The sequence below is a fragment of the Ovis canadensis genome, chromosome X, assembly GCF_042477335.2.
Source record: "Ovis canadensis isolate MfBH-ARS-UI-01 breed Bighorn chromosome X, ARS-UI_OviCan_v2, whole genome shotgun sequence".
Lineage (NCBI taxonomy): Eukaryota > Metazoa > Chordata > Mammalia > Artiodactyla > Bovidae > Ovis > Ovis canadensis.
In genome coordinates this window covers 35,834,519-35,856,208 of record NC_091727.1, presented here as the reverse complement: position 1 = coordinate 35,856,208, position 21,690 = coordinate 35,834,519, and positions in this window count along the sequence as shown.

The following is a 21,690-nucleotide window of genomic DNA, read 5'->3' as shown; positions in this document are numbered from 1 at the left end:
TATTAAACTTAAGGTGACTGTATTGAAGTTTAATTTCTATTTTATTATAAAATATGTCATATAGAAATACAGAAGTTCATTAGAGCTGCCATAACAAAGTACCACAAACTGGGTGGCTTAAACAGCAAAAATTTCATTTCTCATAGTTATGGAAGTTAAAAGTCCAAAACTAAGGAGTGAGTTGGCAGATGTGGTTTCTTCTAAGGCCTCTCTCCGTGGTTTATAGATGGTCACCTTCTCTCTATGTTATCACATGGTCTTTCTTCTGTGTGTGTGCACAGGTGGTATTTCTCTGTGTGTCCAAATTTCCTCTTCTTATAAGAACACCAGTTAGATTGTATTAGGGCCCACTCTAATGGCCTTATTTCACCCTAAGGGCCAAGCTCAAAATATAATCACATGCTGATGTTCTGGGGGTTAAGGTTTCAACATATGAATTCTGAAGGAGGTAGGCAAAACTCAGCCCATAAAAGTTACGCTCATTGAAAATAATTCAAAATAGAGTTATATTCATCCCTGACCCACTTACCAGAGGTAAGGTAGTTAATACATTTCTGTTGATAAATATTTGTAGAAGATATTCACTAGCTGTTCACTAAGCCTATTCTTTCTTTTTCCTGGGCAAAAAGCTAGACTATATTTCCCAGTCTTCCCTACAGTTAGATGTGGCTGTATAACTACATGCTGATGAATGAAATGTGATCCTAAGTGCTGTGCTACGCTTTTAGGTCAGACCCATAATAAAAATTCCCATGTGTCCACTTCCATGTCATTCCCCTTACTGTCAGATAAAAAGCACGATGCTGAAGATGACAGTCATATTTTAAAAGATCCCTGAATCGTTCCTTTGAAGACCAATGCTTATTCTACATACAAAACACAAATTTTGAATTCCACATGAGCAACAGATTGACTTCAATTGCCTTTAAGCCAATGAAATTTGGGGACTTACCTGTTATGACAGCCAACATCATCTTAACTAAAATTAGAGAAACATACTAACTTACACACATGCATGCATCTGTGCCCCATCATGCTACACACTCATTTCTACAGCTACATAAGCTGCTTTTTAAAGAAAATATAACATAAGTCACTTTCTATATAGTTACATAAGACTCAGTCTCCTTTTAAAAATTTGAATAAAGTGCACAAAATAAGATTTATCATTTTAACCATTTGAAAGTGCAAAATTCAGTAACATTTAGTACATTCACAATGTGTTTAATCATTACCAGTATCTTGTTCCAGAAAATATTTATCACTTCAAAAGGAAATACTGTACCCACTAAGCAGTCACTCCCTATTATCCCTTCCCCACAGTGCCTGACAACCCCAATCTGCTTTCTGTCTCTATTGGTTTCCTTAAATTTACTGATAAATTTAATCACAAAATATGTGGTCTACTGTGTCTGGATTTTTTCACTTAACAAAATGTTTTCAAGGTCCATCCATGTTACATCATCTATCAGTATTTCATTCCTTTTAATAACTAATTAACATTACATTGTGTGGATATATCATAATTTATCCATTCATCTATCAATGGTCATATGAACCGTTTCCACCTTTTGGCTACTGCAAAAAATGTTGTTATGGACATTCTCTATAAGTTTTTGTTTGAACGCTTGTTTTTAATTTTGGAAGTATATACCTACAAGTGTTTTTTTTTAATTTTTTAAAATATAAATTTATTTATTTTAATTGGAGGTTAATTACTTTACAATATTGTATTGGTTTGGTGGATTCATGTCGATGTACACAAGTGTTAAATCATATAATAATTCTATGTTTAATCCATTGAGTAACAACCAAACCATTTAATACAGTACCTGAACCATTTTATACAGAACTTGAACCATTTCTATATACATATAATAACATATGGGGGCTTCCCCAGTGGTTCAGCATTAAATATATAGAAGCTGAACCATTTTATATCCTTATAATCAGTGTAGGGGAGCTTCCCTAGTGGTTCAATGGTAAAGAATTGACCTACCAATGCAGGAGATGCCAAGTTTGATCCCTGGGTTGGGAAGATCCTCTAAAGAAGGAAATGACAACTCGCTCCAGTATTCTTGCCTGGGAAATCCCATGGACAGAGGAGCCTGGCAGGCTACAGTCCATGGGGTGGTAAAGGGTTGCATACAACTTAGTGACTAAAGAACAACAACAATCAATATATAAGGGTTAAAGTTCCTCTACATCCTCACCAACACTTGCTACTATCCTTTTAAAAAATGAGTCAACTTAGTAGATATGAAATAGTATCTCATTGTGATTTTGATTTGTATTTCCTTAATGACTAATCATGTTAAACATCTTTTAGTGTGTGTGTTGGTCATTTCATATCATCTGCAAAGAAATATTTTTGATCTTTTGTCTATTTTATAAATGCATTAGTTGTCTTTTTGTTGTTGAGTTGTATAAGTTATATTGTTCTCTGCTAGATTCCTATCAAGTATATGATCTGCAAGTATTATCTTTTGTTTCCTGGGTTGTCTTTTCACTTTCTTAATAGTGTTCTGTGATATATAGGTTTTTTTTTTTTTAGTTGATGTTCAATTTATTTTCTCTTCTATTGCCTGTTTTGTTTATCTGGTGTCTTATTTAAGAAATTATCGCCTAGTTGAAGGTCATGAAGATTTACCTTTATGTTTTCTTTTAAGAGCTTTATGGTTAGCTCTTCTACTTAAGGATTTGATCTATTTTGATTTAATTTCTACAAATAAGTTAATGGTCCAACTTCATGCTTTTGCATGTGGATATCCACCTGTCCCACCGCTATTCATTGAAGAGACTATTCTTTCTGAAATGAATGGTCTTGCTGAAAATCAGCTGATCATAGATTTACAGATTTCTGAACTCTCAACTCTATTCCATTGATCTGAACATGTATCCTTAGGCCAGTACTACACTTCTTTGATTACTGTAGTTTTGTAGTAAGTTTGAAGATGGGAAGCCTGAGTTTTTCTGTCTTCTTTGTTCTTTTTTTTTTCCTGTTTATAGTCTCTAAAAGGGAGTGGGTGTAGGCTACATGGCACTGGAGTGAGGAGCCATGAGGAGATACCCCAAGTCCAAGGTCAGGAGCAGAGAGAATGCACTGGTAATAGCAAACACCCTCTTCCAACAACACAAAAGAATACTCTACACATGGACATCACCAGATAGTCAACACTGAACTCAGAATGATTATATTCTTTGCAGCCAAAGATGGAGAAGCTCTATACAGTCCACAAAAACAAGACTGGGAGCTGACTGCAGCTCAGATTATGAGCTCTTTAATGCCAATATCAGACTTAAATTGAAGAAAGTAGGGAAAACCACTAGACCATTCAGGTATGACCTAAATAAAATCCCTTATGATTATACAGTAAAGGTGAGAAATAGATTTAAGGGACTAGATCTGATAGACAGAGTGCTTGATGAATATGGACAGAGATTCGTGACACTGTACAGGAGACAGAGATTAAGACCATCCTCAAGAAAAAGAAATGCAAAAAAGCAAAACAGCTGTCTGGGGAGGCCTTACAAATAGCTGCAAAAAGAAGAGAAGTCAAAAGCAAAGGAGAAAAGGAAAGATTTACCCATTTGAATGCAGAGTTCCAAAGAATAGCAAGGAGAGATAAGAAAGCCCTCCTCAGTGATCCGTACAAAGAAATAGAGGAAAACAATAGAATGGGAAAGACTAGAGATCTCTTCAGGAAAATTAGAGATATCAAGGGAACATTTTAGGCAAATATGGACTCAATAAAGTACAGAAATGGTATGGACCTAACAGAAGCAGAAGATATTATGAGAAGAGGTGCCAAGAATACACAGAAGGCCTATACAAAAAAGATCTTCATGACCCAGATAACCACAATGGTGTGATCACTCACCTAAAGCCAGGCATCCTGAAATGTGAAGTCAAGTGGGCTTTAGGAAGCATCACTACAAACAAAGCTAGTGGAGGTGATGGGATTCCAGTTGAGCTATTTCAAATCCTGAAAGATGATGCTGTGAAAGTGTTTCATTCAATATGCCAGCAAATTTGGAAAATGCAGCAGTGGCCACAGATCATGAAAAGGTCAGTTTTCATTCCAATCCTAAAGGCAATGACAAAAAATGCTCAAACTACCTACGCAATTGCACTCATCTCACACACGAGTAAAGTAATGTTCAAAATTCTCCAAGCCAGGCTTCAGCAATACATGAACTGTGAACTTCCTGATGTTCAAGCTGGTTTTAGAAAAGGCAGAGGAACCAGAGATCAAATCGGCAACACCCGTTGGATCATCAAAAAAGCACGAGAGTTCCAGAAAACATCTATTTCTGCTTTATTGACTATATCAAAGCCTTTGACTGTGTTCAGTTCAGTTCAGTGACTCAGCCTTGTCTGATTCTTTGCATCTTCATGGACTGCAGCATGTCAGGCCTCCCTGTCCATCGCCAACTCCTGGAATTTACTCAAACTCATCCATTGAGTTGGTGATGCCATCCAATCATCTCATCCTCTGTCGTCCCCTTCTCCTCCTGCCTTCAATCTTTCCCAGCATCAGGGTCTTTTCAGATGAGTCAGCTCTTCCCATCAGGTGGCCAAAGTATTGGAGTTTCAGCTTCAACATCAGTCCTTCCAATGAATATCTGGGACTGATTTCCTTTAGGATGGACTGGATTGATCTCCTTGCATTCCAAGAGGCTCTCAAAAGTCTTCTCTTGACTTGTTAGGATTACCACAAACTGTGGAAAATTCTTCAAGAGATGGTGATACCAGACCACCTGACCTGCCTGCTGAGAAATCTGTATGCAGGTCAGGAAGCAACAGTTAGAACTGGACATGGGACAATAGACTGGTTCCAAATAGGAAAAGGAGTACATCAAGGCTGTATATTGTCACCCTGCTTATTTAACTTATATGCAGAGTACATTGTGAGAAACGTTCGGCTGGATGAAGCACAAGCTGGAATCAAGTTTGCCAGGAGAAATATCAATAACCTCAGATATGCAGATGACACGACCCTTATGGCAGAAAGTGAAGAAGAACTAAAGGACCTCTTGATGAAAGTGAAAGAGGAGAGTGAAAAAGTTTGCTTAAAGCTTAACATTCAGAAACCCAAGATCATGGCATCTTGTCCCATCACTTCATGGCAAATAGATGGGGAAATAGTGGAAACAGTGTCAGACTTTATTTTTTGGGGCTCCAAAATCACTGCAGATGGTGACTGCAGCCATGAAATTAAAAGACGCTTACTGTTTGGAAGAAAAGTTATGACCAACATAGACAACATATTAAAAAGCAGAGACATTGCTTTGCCAACAAAGGTCTGTCTAGTCAAGGCTATGGTTTTTCCAGTGGTTATGTATGGATGTGAGAGTTGGACTATAAAGAAAGCTGAGAGCCAAAGAATTTTGCTTTTGAACTGTGGTGTTGGAGAAGACTCCTGAGAGTCCCTTGGACTGCAAGGAGATCAAACCAGTCCATCCTAAAGGAAATCAGTCCTGAATACTCATTAGAAGGACTGATGTTTAACCTGAAACTCCAATACTTTGGCCACCTGATGCGAAGAACTGAGTTATTTGAAAAGACCCTGATGTTGGAAAAGATTGAAGGCAGGAGGAGAAAGCGATGACAGAGAATGAGATGATTCGATGGCATAACTGACTGAATGGACATGAGTTTGAGGAAACTCCAGGAGTTGGTGATGGACAGGTAGGCCTGGCATGCTGCAGTCCATGGAATTGCAAAGAGTTGGACATGACTGAGCAACTGAACTGAACTGAAATGAATCTCTAAAATTTCATTTGAATTTCAGGATCAGCTTTTTTTTTTTTTTTTTTAATTTTAGTTTTTTTTTTTTTAAATTTTAAAATCTTTAAAAAAGGCATTTGGGATTTTGAAAGAGATTACATTGAATCTGTGCATCACTTTGATAGCCAACAATGGATAAGGAGGGCCTATTTGGAGAAAGAAAAGCATAAGAAAATATATATAAGCAAGACTTACAGTCAGTTTGGTTCTGGCATTGGGCAAATACAAGGTAACATGGAAGCGAAGCTGCAAAAAAATATTGTGTACAAGGGTTTCATGTACAAAAGTGAAGAACTGGGTCTCAATTTTGTAAGTAAGTAGGCAACTATTCATAGCTTTTGATCAGAGGAATGAAACAATCAGAGCTAAAATTTGAGCGCACTAACTCAACAGTGTTGTGAAGAAATGAAAGGGTAGGCTCATCATTATCACTTGGGGAGCAAGAGTGATAGTAAAATAGAGAGATTATAAAGTTCTTAACCATGGTACTAATGAAGGGAATGGCAAAGAAGGGATCATGTGAGATATGGAGGTGGCATTTCTAATATTTGGCAGCAGATTAGACAGTGGGTAAGGGTTATATGTAACAAAGTACTCTAAAACTTAGTGACATAAAACAACAATACATGTATATTGTCTCTTAAAATTCCTGAGGATCAGAAATTTGGGAGTTGATTTAGCTGGGATGAGATTCTGTCTTGGGGTATCTCAGAAGTTATGGGTAGCTGCTAGTCAAGGCTGCAGTTATCTGAAGGCTCACCCAGGGCTGAACCATTCACTCCCAAGGTGGCTCACTCACATGGCTGACAAGGTAGTGCTGGCTGTTGGCAGGAAGCATCAACTGCTCCCCTCAAAGGCTTTTCTATAAGTCAGCTTGTATGCCTTCATATTGTGGTGACTAGCATTCCCCAGAGTGAGCAACTGAAGAGCCTAAGGCAGAAGCTGTAATGTTTTTTATAATCTAGGTCAGAAGTCTCACACTGCTACTTTTACAACATCCTATTGGTCACATAGGTCAGTCATAATTCAAAATGAGAGGGGACTATACAAGGGTACAGATACCAGGAGAAGAGAATGGTTGAAGGACATCTTGGTGACTGGCTACCAAAGTGTTCTTTTGTTTGATACTTTATCTCCCCAGATCCTAGTGCATGACCAATGTGAAAAACGAAAGGTGACTGTGAGCTTTTAAGCTTGTATAATAGAGAGAATTGTAGTTCCATGCTTTACAGAAACAGAGATGAAGCTTGTTTGAAACGGAAGATTATAAGTTTGATTTCTCTTTATACATTTTCCTTGAGAAATATATAAAAGGATGTATTTATTTTTCTAATCCTTCAAATTTCAAATGTTAATTGAAAGAGACAAAGTTCAACACATACTCTTCTATATTCAATCCCTTCCAAGTGCATAAATTCCATTGTGAATAAGAAGTGACATAAACCACTGATTCATTTTAGATGAAATTTTTTGCTTTTTGGAAGATGCTATAATATTGAATAAACTTGAAAAACTTTTTTAGAAGAGCTTCTTAACAAGTGCAGTGCTCATGGAGATGTGATGAGGAATTCTCAAAGAGGCAAAATAGAGATGATTTCTGTGCTATGAAAGTTAACAAATTGGAAGAAAAATCATAATAGACTTTTACTTTTAAGAGATGTATTTTTCTTTGCCATAAACCGAAATCCCTAATCTCTGCTGTCATTTTATAATGATAACAGGTAATATGACTGCATGTATCTACCCTAATCACACAGAACCAGACATTTAATGACACAGAGCTTCAGGGCTGTCTCTTGACTTGCTTAACCCTCATGGTGCTATTCTTATACTCTGGATTTGAAACTTCATTATTCTTTTAATTACCTATTAGAATTCCACATACTACCCAGAGACTTTTAAATGTAAATATGAGTGTGTGTATGAGGAGAATCTAATACTTTGTTTGCATGTATGTAGGTCTCATTCCATTGAAAAGCATCATGTCTTTGTGCTGTTGCAACAGGTGTATAATCTGTTCATTCATACATAATTTTTGAGAGTTGCAAGATAATTTTCTCTAAATATCTGACCACCAACAGTAAAACAACAACAACAACAACAACAACAAAAACGGTCTTAGAGCCTAAATTGCTACCACTCTCTTTTCTAGACTAAGTGACATAAATGATTTATTATACTGTAATGCCTATTTGTCTGTGAAGGTTGTTCGTTTAATAGTTACTAACACTAATTGCAGCTTTTATAACCTAACCAAAGAGTTGCCTCATTTCCTCTTATTGCTGTAATTTGAATAGAAAAATATATTTTTGGAAATAATTATTTTAGCACAGGACTGATTCCATGTACTTCTTCCAATGATTAGAACATCAGTATAGACTGCCTGCCCAGTCTGTCACTGGCTATAATGGGGGAAATTCTAGGTGACACTACTGAATCTTGCAAGTGCAAGGGACCTGAACAGGCATACAGCTAAGTGGTGAAGCATCTTGGAAATGGTTAATGCAGGACCTATTCTGAGAAAAAAAACTCATAAAAGCTGCTATGAACATTAAACAAAGGGTTTTTGTTTTTTTCATTGTTGTTGCTTTTTACTTTTTTTTTGTTTGCAGAGCTTACATTCCACTGCATTTAAATATCTAATTTAACAAGTACTATGTAATTTTAAGGAGAACAAGGTGCACATTTAACAGTACTAATTTGGGGACCATACACTGAGAAACAATGACTGCTATAAACCTACAGTGGTATTAGTGATAAGAAACAGCCCAAGGTATGTATATCCCAGGAGATATTTGATGGTTTTCCAAAAGTAATTGAAAACTGAGAAAGTGGTGCTTTGGAAAATTCTCAATTCTGATGTACTTCTCAAACAGTCAAGTTACTCTGAGGATTTATCTGAGGCTCTTGTCCACTTTAAAATCTTCTTTAAAAAGACAATCAATCCTGAACCCCCCTCCCACCAAAAACCAATACAGTATTGTAAAGTAAAATAAAGTTTTAAAAAAAGACAACCAGGTAGATTCAACTACTGATAAAATTAAATAAATAAATAAAATTCATTTATTTTATGAATAAAATCTGTATATGAAAGCTTTAAAATTTAATTTGGTTCCACTTGTTTTTTTATTTTTTTCCCCTTGCTTAAGAAAACAGATCAAAAAAATATTGCTGTGATTTATGTCAATGAGTGTTCTGCCTATGTTTTTCTCTAAGAGTTTTATAGCATTCAGTATTAAATTTTGGTCTTCCATTCGTTTTGAGTTTATTTTGTATATGATGCTAGAGAATGTTCTAATTTCATTCTTTTACATGCAGTTGTCCAATCTTCCCAGCACCACTTACTGAAGAGTCTGTCTTATCTTCATTGTATATTCTTGCCTCCTTTGTCATAGATTAGGTGACCACAAGTGCGTGTGTTTATCTCTGGACTTTCTATCCTATTCCATTGATCTATGTATCTGTTTTGTGCTAATACCATACTGTTTTGATTACTGTAGCACTGTAATATAGTCTGAAGTCAGTGAGCTTGATTTCTCCAGCTCAATTATTCTTTCTCAAGATTGTTTTGGTTATTCAGCATCTTTTGTATTCCCATGCAAATTTTAAATATTATTTGCTCTAGTGCTATGAAAGATGCCATTGATATTTCATAGGGATTGCACTGAATCCGTAGATCACTTTGGGTATTATCGTGGTCTTAACTCTATTAACTCTTCCAATCCAAGAACACGTTATGTCTTTCCCTCTATTTGTGTCCCCTTCAATTTCTTTCATCAGCATCTTACAATTTTCAGAGTATGTGTCTTTTGTCTAAGCATTTTATCCTATTCTACGCAATGGTAAATGGAATTGTTTCATTAATTTTACTAACTGATAGTTCAAAGCCTTTGTCTGTGTGGATCACAATAAACTGTGGAAAATTCTGAAAGACCAGACCACCTGACCTGCCTCTTGAGAAACCTGTATGCAGGTCAGGAAGCAACAGTTAGAACTGGACATGGAACAACAGACTGGTTCCAAATAGGGAAAGGAGTACATCAAGGCTGTATATTGACCCCCTGCTTATTTAACTTATATGCAGAGTACATCATGAGAAACGCTGGGCTGGAGGAAACACAAGCTGGGATCAAGATTGCTGGGAGAAATATCAATAACCTCAGATATGCAGATGACACTACCCTTATGGCAGAAGGCAAAAGAGAACTAAAGAGCCTCTTGATGAAAGTGAAAGAGGAGAGTGAAAAAGTTTGCTTAAAGCTCAACATTCAGAAACCCAAGATCATGGCATCTGGTCCCATCACTTCATGGCAAATAGATGGGGAAACAGTGAAAACAGTGGCTGACTTTATTTTTCTGGGCTCCAAAATCACTGCAGATGGTGACTGCAGCCATGAAATTAAAAGACGCTTACTCCTTGGAAGGAAAGTTATGACCAACCTAGACAGCATATTAAAAAGCAGAGACATTGCTTTGCCAACAAAGGTCTGTCTAGTCAAGGCTATGGTTTTTCCAGTGGTCATATATGGATGTGTGAGTTGGACTGTGAAGAAAGCTGAGTGCCAAGGAACTGATGCTTTTGAACTGTGGTGTTGGAGAAGACTCTTGAGAGTCCCTTGGACTACAATGAGATCCAACCAGTCCATCCTAATGGAGATCAGTCCTGGGTGTTCATTGGTGGGACTGATGTTGAAGCTGAAACTCCAATACTTTGGCCACCTTATGCGGAGAGCTGACTCATTTGAAAAGACCCTGATGCTGGGAAAGATTGAGGGCAGGAGAAGAAGGGGACAACAGAGGATGAGATGGCTGGATGGCATCACCGACACAATGGACATGGGTTTGGGTGGACTCTGGGAGTTGGTTATGGACAGGGAGGACTGGCGTGCTGTGGTTCATGGGGTCACAAAGAGTCAGACACGGCTGAGCAACTAAACTGAACTGAACTGAATTCATTGTTGGTGTACAGAAATGCAACAGCTTTTGTACATTAATTTTATATCCTGAAACTTTATCCAATTCATTGATGAGCTCCAATAGTCTTCTGGTCACATCTTTAGCATTTTCTATGTATAGTACCATACTATCTGCAAACTACTTCTTTTCCAATTTGGATTTATTTTATTTCTTTTTTGTTCTCTGATTGTTATGGCTGTGACTTCCAAAACTATGTTGAGTAAAAGTGGCAAAATTGGACATCCTTGTCTTGTTCCTGATCTTAGAGGAAATGCTTTTAGCATGAGAGGTGTGGGTTTGTCAAATTTGGTCTTAAAAGCTTTTGCACAGCAAAGGAAACCACTGACAAAATGAAAACACAACCTACTGAAAGGGAGAAGACGATATGATATCATGCAAATGATATGACCAATAAGGGGTTAATATCCAACATATGTAAACAGTCAATAAAACTCAACTTCAAAAAATAAACAACCCAATTAAAAATGGGATGAAGAAATAAATAGACATTTTTCCAAAGAGGACATGCAGATGGCCAACAGTCACATGAAAAGACAACAATCATGGAAATACAAATCAAAATGATAATGAGGTATCATCTCACACTTGTCAGAATGGCTATCATCACAAAGAACACAAACAAGGAATGCTGGTAAGGATGGGTAGAAAAGAGAACCCTAGAACACTATTGGTGGGAATGCAAATTGGTGCAGCCACTGTGGAAAATGGTATGGAGGTTTCTCAAAAAAAAAAAAAAAAAAAAGAAAGAAAGAAAGAAAAAACCTAAAAAACAGAACTGACATCTGACCCAGCAATTCCATTCCTGGACAGACATCCAGAAGAAACAAAACCACCAATTCAAAAGAATACTTGCACCCCAGTGTTCATCACAGCATTATTTACAATTACCAAGGCATGAAAGCAACCTAAATGTCTGTCAACAAATGAAAGGATAAAGAAAAAGTGATATATAAACACACACACACAGTGGAACACTACTCAAGCATAACAAAGAATGAAACTTTGCCATCTGAAGCAACGGAGATGAACTTCAAGGGCTTTATGTTAAATGAAATAAGTTAGACAGGGAAAGACAAATACTGTATGATATCACTTACATGTGGAATCTAAGAAACACAACAAACTAGTGAATAAAATAATAAAGAGGCAGACTCATAAATATAGAGAACAAACTAGTGGTCATAAGTAGGGAGAGAGACGGAATGAGGGGCGATATAGGGGTGGGGTAGTGTTATTATGGGACTATACCTGAAAATTTTAAAGAACTATAGGACTTAAAGAATCTTTCATTCAGTTAAATTTTTTTTTTAAATCTGTGTGTGGTTCAGAGAGGGAAAGTGGCCCAGTAGGTACCTTTCCCTAGATACTTCAGAGGATGCTTTGCATGACTCACTTTGTGGGACTGGAGATGACCTGGAATCCTATCTCCCTTCTTTGTGGGGAGATGTGAAAGGAATTGCAGCATTGCTACTGTTGAATCAAAAGCTTCTCAGCATGATTCTTGGTTTATCTACTGTGTAAACTGCCGTAACCCGAATCTCCAGAGTCTGATTCATTTCTATCAACTCAGTGTCTGAGTTTTGACATAAATATGAAAGAAATTTCAAAATGGAATTGCAAAGTTTTACTCGAGAAACACTTTTCAGGGATACGATGGAGGTACCTTGGGTTGACTGAAACAACCTACACTGGGAGTAGACAAAAGGGAGTTGCTGCTGCTGCTAAGTCACTTCAGTTGTGTCTGACTCTATGCAACCCTATGGACTGGAGCCCGCCAGGCTCCTCTGTCCATGGTATTCTCCAGGCAAGAATACTGGAGTGGGTTGCCTTTCCTCCTCCAGGGGATCTTCCCGACCCAGGGATCGAACCTGAGTCTCTTATGTCTCCTGCAATTGTGGGCAGGTTCCTTACCTACTAGCTCCACCTGGGAAGCCCCAAACACCTGGGAAGACATAAGGGTGCTCTGTCCTCTGAATGATAAAACCATCTTTGCTGATGGGAAATGCATGATGCTTTGAGAGATTTTTCCTCTCCTGTTCTATTTCATCTTCTTCTCTGATCCAATTCCTCCTGTGATCAGTGATGCTGACTGTAGAATGGCTGACTGGGATAAATGGCACAATCTATGGTAATGAAGGCAGAACAAATTAACTGATCCCTTTGGGAACACAATGGGTGCCATTTTAATTATTAGTGGACAGAGTGAGCCAATCACAGACACTGTCACAGAAATTAGTATGTAAAGTCCACTTTGTTAATGTCCTAAGTGGAAGTGGAAAGTGTTATAGTTGCTCAGTCAAGTCTGACTCTTTGCGACCCCCTGGACTATAGCCAGTCAGGCTCCTCTGTCCAAAGGATTCTCCAGGCAAGAGCACTGGAGTAGATTGCCATTTCCTTCTCCAGCTGATTTTCCCAACCCAGCCATCGAACCCAGGTCTACTGCACTGCAGGCAGATTCTTTACCATCTGAGTCACTAGTGATAATGTCCTAACATGGGGGCAAATCAGAGAGAGAATTTCAGAAAAAAAGCAATTTACTATAGGTAGAGTTATCATTTAACATCACTTTATCTTCTAGGAAACACATTAAATACTGTATTTCAGACTTCCACAACTACTGCTATTTCTTTGATGTATAATCTATGAATCTGTCGTTTTGAGAGGAAATACTTAGTTCTTTTTCAATTATATAAGAATTCCTTTTATTCAAGCTGATAATATATAAAATAAGCATACTGCACTCAACCAAAAACATCCATAGAAATAATGCTGGTTAAAGCTATTCAGTTGTTAGTTTATGTTTTCTTCTCTTCTCTTTATATTTTATTCCCTATTTATTGTAAGAAAAAGCAATCTTCAATGATTCTTTAACTCATGATATGTTTGTATAGACAGAAAACACAACAGTCTTCTTGGCTTTTGAATTTATAGAGTATGCTCTTTGAAAAGAGAAAAGAAAGAAGAAAATTTTCAAAGTAGCAGAGGGACATGCAGATGAATTGATACAATAATCCATAAATTAAATAGAACTTATATTGTTTCCCTTCTGCCCACAAAGTATTAATCAACCTAACCACTTAGATTGATATTAAGAAGAGATTGAATAGAAGATCCTTTACCTTCTTAAATTTTGATATTGATTTCTAGAAAAGCTGTCAGACTATCAGAAAACTAACCAATACTTTATTCACTTCTTTAAATTATACATGAATTCACTCTAGAAAACCCATTAGAGCCAGTAGAATTTTTAAAAAGGTCCAGCAATATTTCTATAATTAGCAATTACAGTATTCTGAATAATTGGTAACCTATATATTTTAAAAATACAATCTGGTAAAAATTCCCCCAATATTCCTTTGTTTCATTTGTTCTGAAATGTAAGACTGGCAGAACACATAATTTTTGTACAGATTCTGCTTTGGTTCTGAAGACCGTCCACTGAGACCATCTCCAGTTTTTCACTATTATAAATATGCTCTGTTCATTTCTCTTTTCCTTATGGAACAAATTCTTGAAAGTCAAATAACTGAATCACAGGTTAAGATATATTTAAGACTCTTGATTGATATCAACAAAATTCTTTTATTAGTCTCTTATGGCATATAAAACATCTTTCTCATTATATCTTCATCAGCATGAGCATTAGTATTTTACAAATTCTTTGTTAATTTATTAGGAGAAAATTGAAATCTCACTGATCTTTAATATACTTATCTTTGATTAAAAGATTGAATAGTTTTCTTATTTATTACCACTGTACTTCTTCTAGGTTGCTTTCTTATTTTTCTTTATTTATTTTTGCTGTACCGCATAGCATGCGGGATCTTAGTTCCCAACCAGGGATTGAACCATGCCTCCTGAAGCAAAAGTGTGGCGACCTAACCACCAGATCACCAGGGAAGTTCCATTACTTTCCTATTTCTAACAATTTTAAATTAAGGATCTTAGTGTTTCTTACCAATTTATATAATTAAATATATTTAAATTTCTTGTAAGGATGTTAAACGTTTGCTAAACTTGCTGCAAATGTATCTTGCTTGTTCAATATGTTTTAGTATACTTCATGATTTTTTAATATTTATTATGCTCTTTGCATATTAAAAATGAATAATATAGGCTCTGAGTAATTCACTGTGACTTGAAGGATACATAGGAACTTTTCAGGTGAAAAAAAGAGAAAGAAAATATCTCAGAGGAAAAATCAAACAGGGAGTGATCTATTTGTGTGTTGCTGAAACATAGTGAGCTAAAGGGGTGAGGGTGGGTCAAGTGGCCAAATATCAATTTCCTGGAAGACATTTAATCAAATGTACAACTTTCCAAATTTACTACTCTAAAAGAAGTTTTTTCTTTATTTAAAATTCACAGAATCTTTTCCCAAATGGGGTACTTTTAGCCTCTGAAGATTTTTAATTTGCCAGTCTGTTTTCTCTCCAAGGACTTCCCTGGTGACTCAGTGGTAAAGAATCCACCTGCCAATGAAGGAGACACAGATGTCAGTTTGATCCCAGAGTCAGGAAGACCCCCTGGAGAAGGAAATGACAACCCGCTCCATATTTTTGCCTGGAGAATCCCATGGATAGAGGAGCCTGGCAGGCTACAGTCCATGGGGTCGCAAAGAGTTGGACATGACTTACCCGCTAAACAAAAACAACAATTTCTCTCCCTAGCAACATTTTAAGCAGTGTTTATGCTCTCAAAAGATACGGCTCATAGTTATTTCAGTATACTTATGAATTTAATTAGCAGTCAGAAAATATATTTCATAATAATATAAAATCAGAATGTCACCTGACAACTTTTCAGTTGATACTACTTTCTAATTCCATTTTTTTATTATGATGAAATAACACTTAATGTAAAATTGACTATCAACCATTTATAAGTGTATATAGTTCAGTGTTATTAAGTATATTCATGTTGTTGTACAGCCATCACCTGCCTACCTCCAAAAGTCTTGTAATGTTGCAAAACTGAAACTCTGCATCCATTAAGCAGTAACTTCCCATAAGCCCTCCTTCCAGTCCCTGGCAATCACCATTGTACTTTCTTTTTTTCTTTTCATCTCCCCTTTTTCCCTTAGCCTCTGTTAATCACAACTCTAGCCTCTATTATTATGAGTTCAGCATTTTTTTAAAAAGATTCCACATACATACAATATTTTTCTTCTTTCCCTTTCCTTATTCCACTTTGCATAATGCCCTCAGGTTTATCCATGTTGCCACAAACGGCAGTATTTCCTTCTTTTTATGGATGAATAATATTCTGTTGTATATATACAACATATTTTCTTTATCCATTCATCTGTTGATAGACATTTAACTTCTTCTCATATCTTAGCTATTGTGAATAATGCCACAACGACTGTGGAAATGTAACTCTCTTCTAGAGAGTGATTTGTATTTACTTTGTATATATACACAGAAGTAGGATTGCTGGATCGTATAGTAGTTCTTTTTTGAATTTTTGAGGAACCACCATATGGTTCTCCATAGGGGCTGCACCAATTAATATTCATTCCTACCACCAGTGCACAAGGGTTCCCTTTTCTCCATATGCTCACTAATATTTGTTATCTATTGTCCTTAAAGTAGCAATCATACCAAAGGTATAAGGTGATATCTTATTGTGGTTTTGACTTGGCATTTCCCTGATGATTAATGAAGTTGAGCACTTTTTAATATACTTGTTGGGCAATTGTATGTCTTTGAAAAAATATCTATTCAGATCCTTTGCCCAAGTTTCAGTTGGGTTATTTGGGAGTTCGTTTTATTTTTGCTGTTGAGTTGTAAGTTTTCCTTATACATTTTGGATATTAACCCATTGTCAGATACATGTTTGCAAATATTCTCTCCCATTCTGTAGGCTGCCTTTTCTTTTTGTTTATTGTGTACTTTGCTGTGCAGAAATGTTTTAGTTATGACACAGTCCCTCTTGTTTATTTTTGCTTTTGCTGCCTGTAATTTTGGTGTCAGATCCCCAAAACTGTTCTATGATCAAGGTCAAGGAGCTTGCCTCCAATATTTTCTTCTAGGAGTTTTATAGTTTCAGTTCCATCAGGAATATGTATAAGCTTGTCTCTACCATATCTAAGCTTCTTTATGACCATTTAAGTTTATCTAAATCACAAAGAGCTTTAGGAATCCCTCTGTAGATGTCACCAGTAATAAAACTATACTTGTATTTGGATTAATCTTTTTTATTTTTTTGCCTGCCTCTTAACTAGTTCCTAACTTGGGTATAGGAAATAAGAATGCTATTCATCAACTACCTAGTATCTCAACATTTTGGATCTTTGCTTTGAAAATTTGACCTGATATTTAGAGAAGAAAAAAAGTCAGGCTTCTAACAAAGCCTGGGCAGGGAGGAGGGTGGGCATCAGGTTTCAATGCATGTATGTCACGTGAGTAATTGAACTTATTGGGTTGCAGCAGTTTATTTTGCAGTAGGTTTTAAACTGGATCAGACAGGACAGGCCTCGGTAAGCATAAAAAATAGAGAACTCTGGCTGCCCTTGCCCTGACCCACATTGGCTTAGCTTTTAACCAAGCAAGGTCTGCTGACACAAGGATTAAATGATCAAAGGAGAAGGACATTTAGTCCTAAAGGCCTATATAAAAATAAACTGAGCTTTTCCAGTATTTGAGCTTTCTAAGTATTTGTGTATTGAGTAAAAGGGGAAAAAACAAAACTTTTGCTGTTCTTACAGGCAAATATACATGCTGATTTTGTTGAGGTTTTAGAGGTACTGATTTTTTTAAGGTGCAATGCATGTTAATTAGACACATATACATTGCAATATGATTACCACCATAATGTTAGCTAACAGTTCCACTTGTCACATGATTTTCCTTCCTTTTTGTGGTGATAACATTTAAGATCTAGTCTCTTACAAACTTTCACATTTGAAAATGGAGGCTTTCACAGTTACAATACAGCAATACAGTCTTATTAAATAAAAATCACAATACTGTGCATTAGATCCCCAGAACTTATTCATCCTTTAACTGAAAGTGTGTTAGACCAAAGTCTACAAATTTCTACCATTCCACTCACCCCCTAGGCCCTGGTAACCATCATTCTACATTCTTTTTCTACAAGTTCATCTTTTTTAGATTTTACTTATAAGTGATATCATAATTCCACCTCTGGGTATATATCCAAAGAAAATGAAAACAAGATATCAAAAAGATATCTATACTCCAATGTTTACTGTGGTATAATTTACAATAGCCAAGATACAGAAATGACCTTAGGGTCTGTCAAATGATGAATGGATAAAGAAGATATGAGATATATACACATATGTGTGTGTGTGTGTGTGTGTGTGTGTGTGTGTGTGTAATGGAATATTACTCAGGCATGAGAAAGAAGGAAATGCATTATTAAACTTGCAATAGCAAAAAGAATCACAAGGCAGAGATGCCAAACTCCTTGCTCTGTTTCGTGTCAGGCATGAGTAAATAATGCTAGTTTAGAGGCCTCAAGTTCAGTTCCTCTTAATACCATTTTGAACCATATCGATAATACAGTCTTTCGGCTTCTCAGTATGCTCAAGATATCACCATGTCCTCCTGACTGGTGGACAATTCATACATTTGGTCCAAAGTTTTAGTGCTCATAGACCCAGACTGTCATTCCATTTAGAAAAGAGGGGCAGATTTGTTAATGAAAAACTAGAAAGAAATGTGCTCTGTGTGCTCAGTCATGTCTGACTCTTTCCAGCCCTTTGGACTATAGCCCACTAGGCTTCTCTGTCCGTGAGATTTCACAGGCAAGAATACTGGAGTGGGTTGCCATTTCCTCCTACAGGGGATCTTCCCAACCCAGGGATCAAACCTGTGCCTCCTACATTGCAGGCAGATTCTTTAACACTGAGCCATGGTGAAGCCCAAAGAAATAGATACTTAAAATAAGGACAATACACTACTTGTTGCTGTTGAGGTGAAGAAATACTTGAATGAAATATATTTATTTGTAGTAGATTTTGTCTTAGGGCAAGGTCATGATTTTGCTTTGCGTTGAGAACAATCCTCTATAGACCTCTCATTTCTACATGTGTTATGACTGAGGTACTAACTGTTCTGTGTTCCAAACTATCTTTTCAGTAAGACTTCGAATAAATTCCCTTTTCGTGTCATTTAGCCCAATTAAACTTTGTTCAAGCTCGCTCATGATTTTCAAAAGAAAAATGCTTAAGGAAATGGAAAAACTGACTTGGATTAGGCTTTTTTGAAAATCTAAATCTCAAATAGGGATAATTAACAGGTGTTAATATGCAACTTTTGGAGGGAAAAGTGATGAAATGTGGTTCTCTAGGTCAAGGTGTGGAGTGTAAGAAATGAAAGAAAAATACATTGGTTAATCCCTGATTACTAACAATTATTACCAAGATTATAATAAATGTAAAATCCTTTTGAAAAATACTCCACACATAAAAGATTATCAATTCATTTCAGTTCAGTCACTCAAACGTGTCCAACTCTTTGTGACACCATGGGCTGAAGAATGTCAGGTATCCCTGTCCATCACCAACACCCAGAATTTGCTTAAATTCATGTCCATCGAGTCGGTAATGCCATCCAGCCATCTCATCCTCTGTTGTCCCCTTCTCCTCCTGCCCTCAATCTTTCCCAGCATCAGGGTCTTTTCAAATGAGTCAGCTCTTCGAATCACAGGGCCAAAGTATTGGAATTTCAGCTTCAGCATCAGTCCTTCCAATGAATATTCAGGACTGATTTCCTTTAGGATTGACTGGTTGGATCTCCTTGAAGTCCAAGGGACTCTCAAGAGTCTCCCCCAACACCACAGTTCAAAAGCATCAATTCTTCGGTGCTCACGTTTCTTTATAGTACAACTCTCACATCCATACATGACTACTGGAAAAACCATAGTTTTGACTAGATGGACCTTTGTTGGCAAAATAATGTCTCTGCTTTTTTTAAAATATAAATTTAGTTTAATTGGAGGTTAATTACTTTATAACATTGTATTGGTTTTGCTATACATCAACATGAATCTGCCACAGGTATACACGTGTTCCCCATCCTGAACCCCCCTCCCTCCTCCCTCCCCGTACCATCCCTCTGGGTCATCCCAGCACACCAGCCCCAAGCATCCTGTATCATGCATCAAACCTGGACTGGCAATTCGTTTCACATATGATATTATACATGTTTCAATGCCATTCTCCCAAATCATCCCACCCTCTCCCTCTCTCACAGAGTCCAAAAGACTGTTCTATACATCTGTGTCTCTTTTGCTGTCTTGCATACAGGGTTATCATTACCATTTTTCTAAATTCCACATATATGCGTTAGTATACTATATTGGTGTTTTTCTTTCTGGCTTACTTCAATCTGTATAAAAGGCTCCAGTTTCATCCACTTCATTAGAACTGATTCAAATATATTCTTTTTAATGGCTAAGTAATACTCCATTGTGTATATGTACCACAGCTTTCTTATCCATTCATCTGTCGATGGACATCTAGGTTGCTTCTATGTCCTGGCTATTATAAACAGTGCTGTGATGAACACTGGGGTATACATGAACATTGTCTCTTTCAATTCTGGTTTCCTCGGTGTGTATGCCCAGCAGTGGGATTGCTGGGTCATAAGGCAGTTCTATTTCCAGTTTTTTAAGGAATCTCCACACTGTTCTCCATAGTGGCTGTACTAGTTTGCATTCCCACCAACAGTGTAAGAGGGTTCCCTTTTCTCCACACCCTCTCCAGCACTTATTGCTTGTAGACTTTTGGATCACAGCCATTCTGACTGGTGTGAAATGGTACCTCATTGTGGTTTTGATTTGCATTTCTCTGCTAATGAGTAATGTTGAGCATCTTTTCATGTGTTTGTTAGCCATATGTATGTCTTCTTTGGAGAAATGTCTATTGAGTTCTTTGGCCCATTTTTTGATAGGGTCGTTTATTTTTCTGGAATTGAGCTGCAGGTGTTGCTTGTATATTTTGGAGATTAGTTGTTTGTCAGTTGAAATGGCAACCCACTCCAGTATTCTTGCCTGGAGAATCCCATGGACGGAGGAGCCTGGTAGGCTACAGTCCACAGGGTCACAAAGAGTCGGACACGACTGAGCGACTTCATCTTCACCCTTCATTTGCTATTATTTTCTCCCATTCTGAAGGGTGTCTTTTCACCTTGCTTACAGTTTTCTTTGTTGTGCATAAGCTTTTAAGTTTAATTATGTCCCATTTGTTTATTTTTGCTTTTATTTCCAATATTCTGGGAGGTGGGTCATAAAGGATCCTGCTGTGATGTATGTTGGAGAGTGTTTTGCCTATGTTCTCCTCTAGGAATTTTATCGTTTCTGGTCTTATGTTTAGATCTTTAATCCATTTTGAGTTTAATTTTTGTGTATGATGTTAGAAAGTGTTCTAGTTTCATTATTTTACAACTGGTTGACGAGTTTTCCCAGTGCTGTCTATGCTGGTCATAATTTTTCTTCCAAAGACCAAGTGTCTTTTAATTTCATGGCTGCAGTCACCATCTGCAGTGATTTTGGAGCCCAGAAAAATAAAGTCAGCCACTGTTTTCACTGTTTCCCCATCTATTTGCCATGAAGTGATGGGACCAGATGCCATGATCTTGGGTTTCTGAATGTTGAGCTTTAAGCAAACTTTTTACTCTTCTCTTTCACTTTCATCAAGAGGCTCTTTAGTTCTTCTTTGCTTTCTGACATAAGGGTGATGTCATCTGCATATCTAAGGTCATTGATATTTCTCCCAAGAATCTTGATTCCAGCTTGTGCTTCATCCAACCCAGCGTTCCTTATGATGTACTCTGCATATAAGTTAAATAAGCAGGGCGACAATATACAGCTTTGATGTACTCCTTTCCCTATTACTATATACCTATTACATATATTTAATAATGAAAATGATGACTGATTTACACAGTACT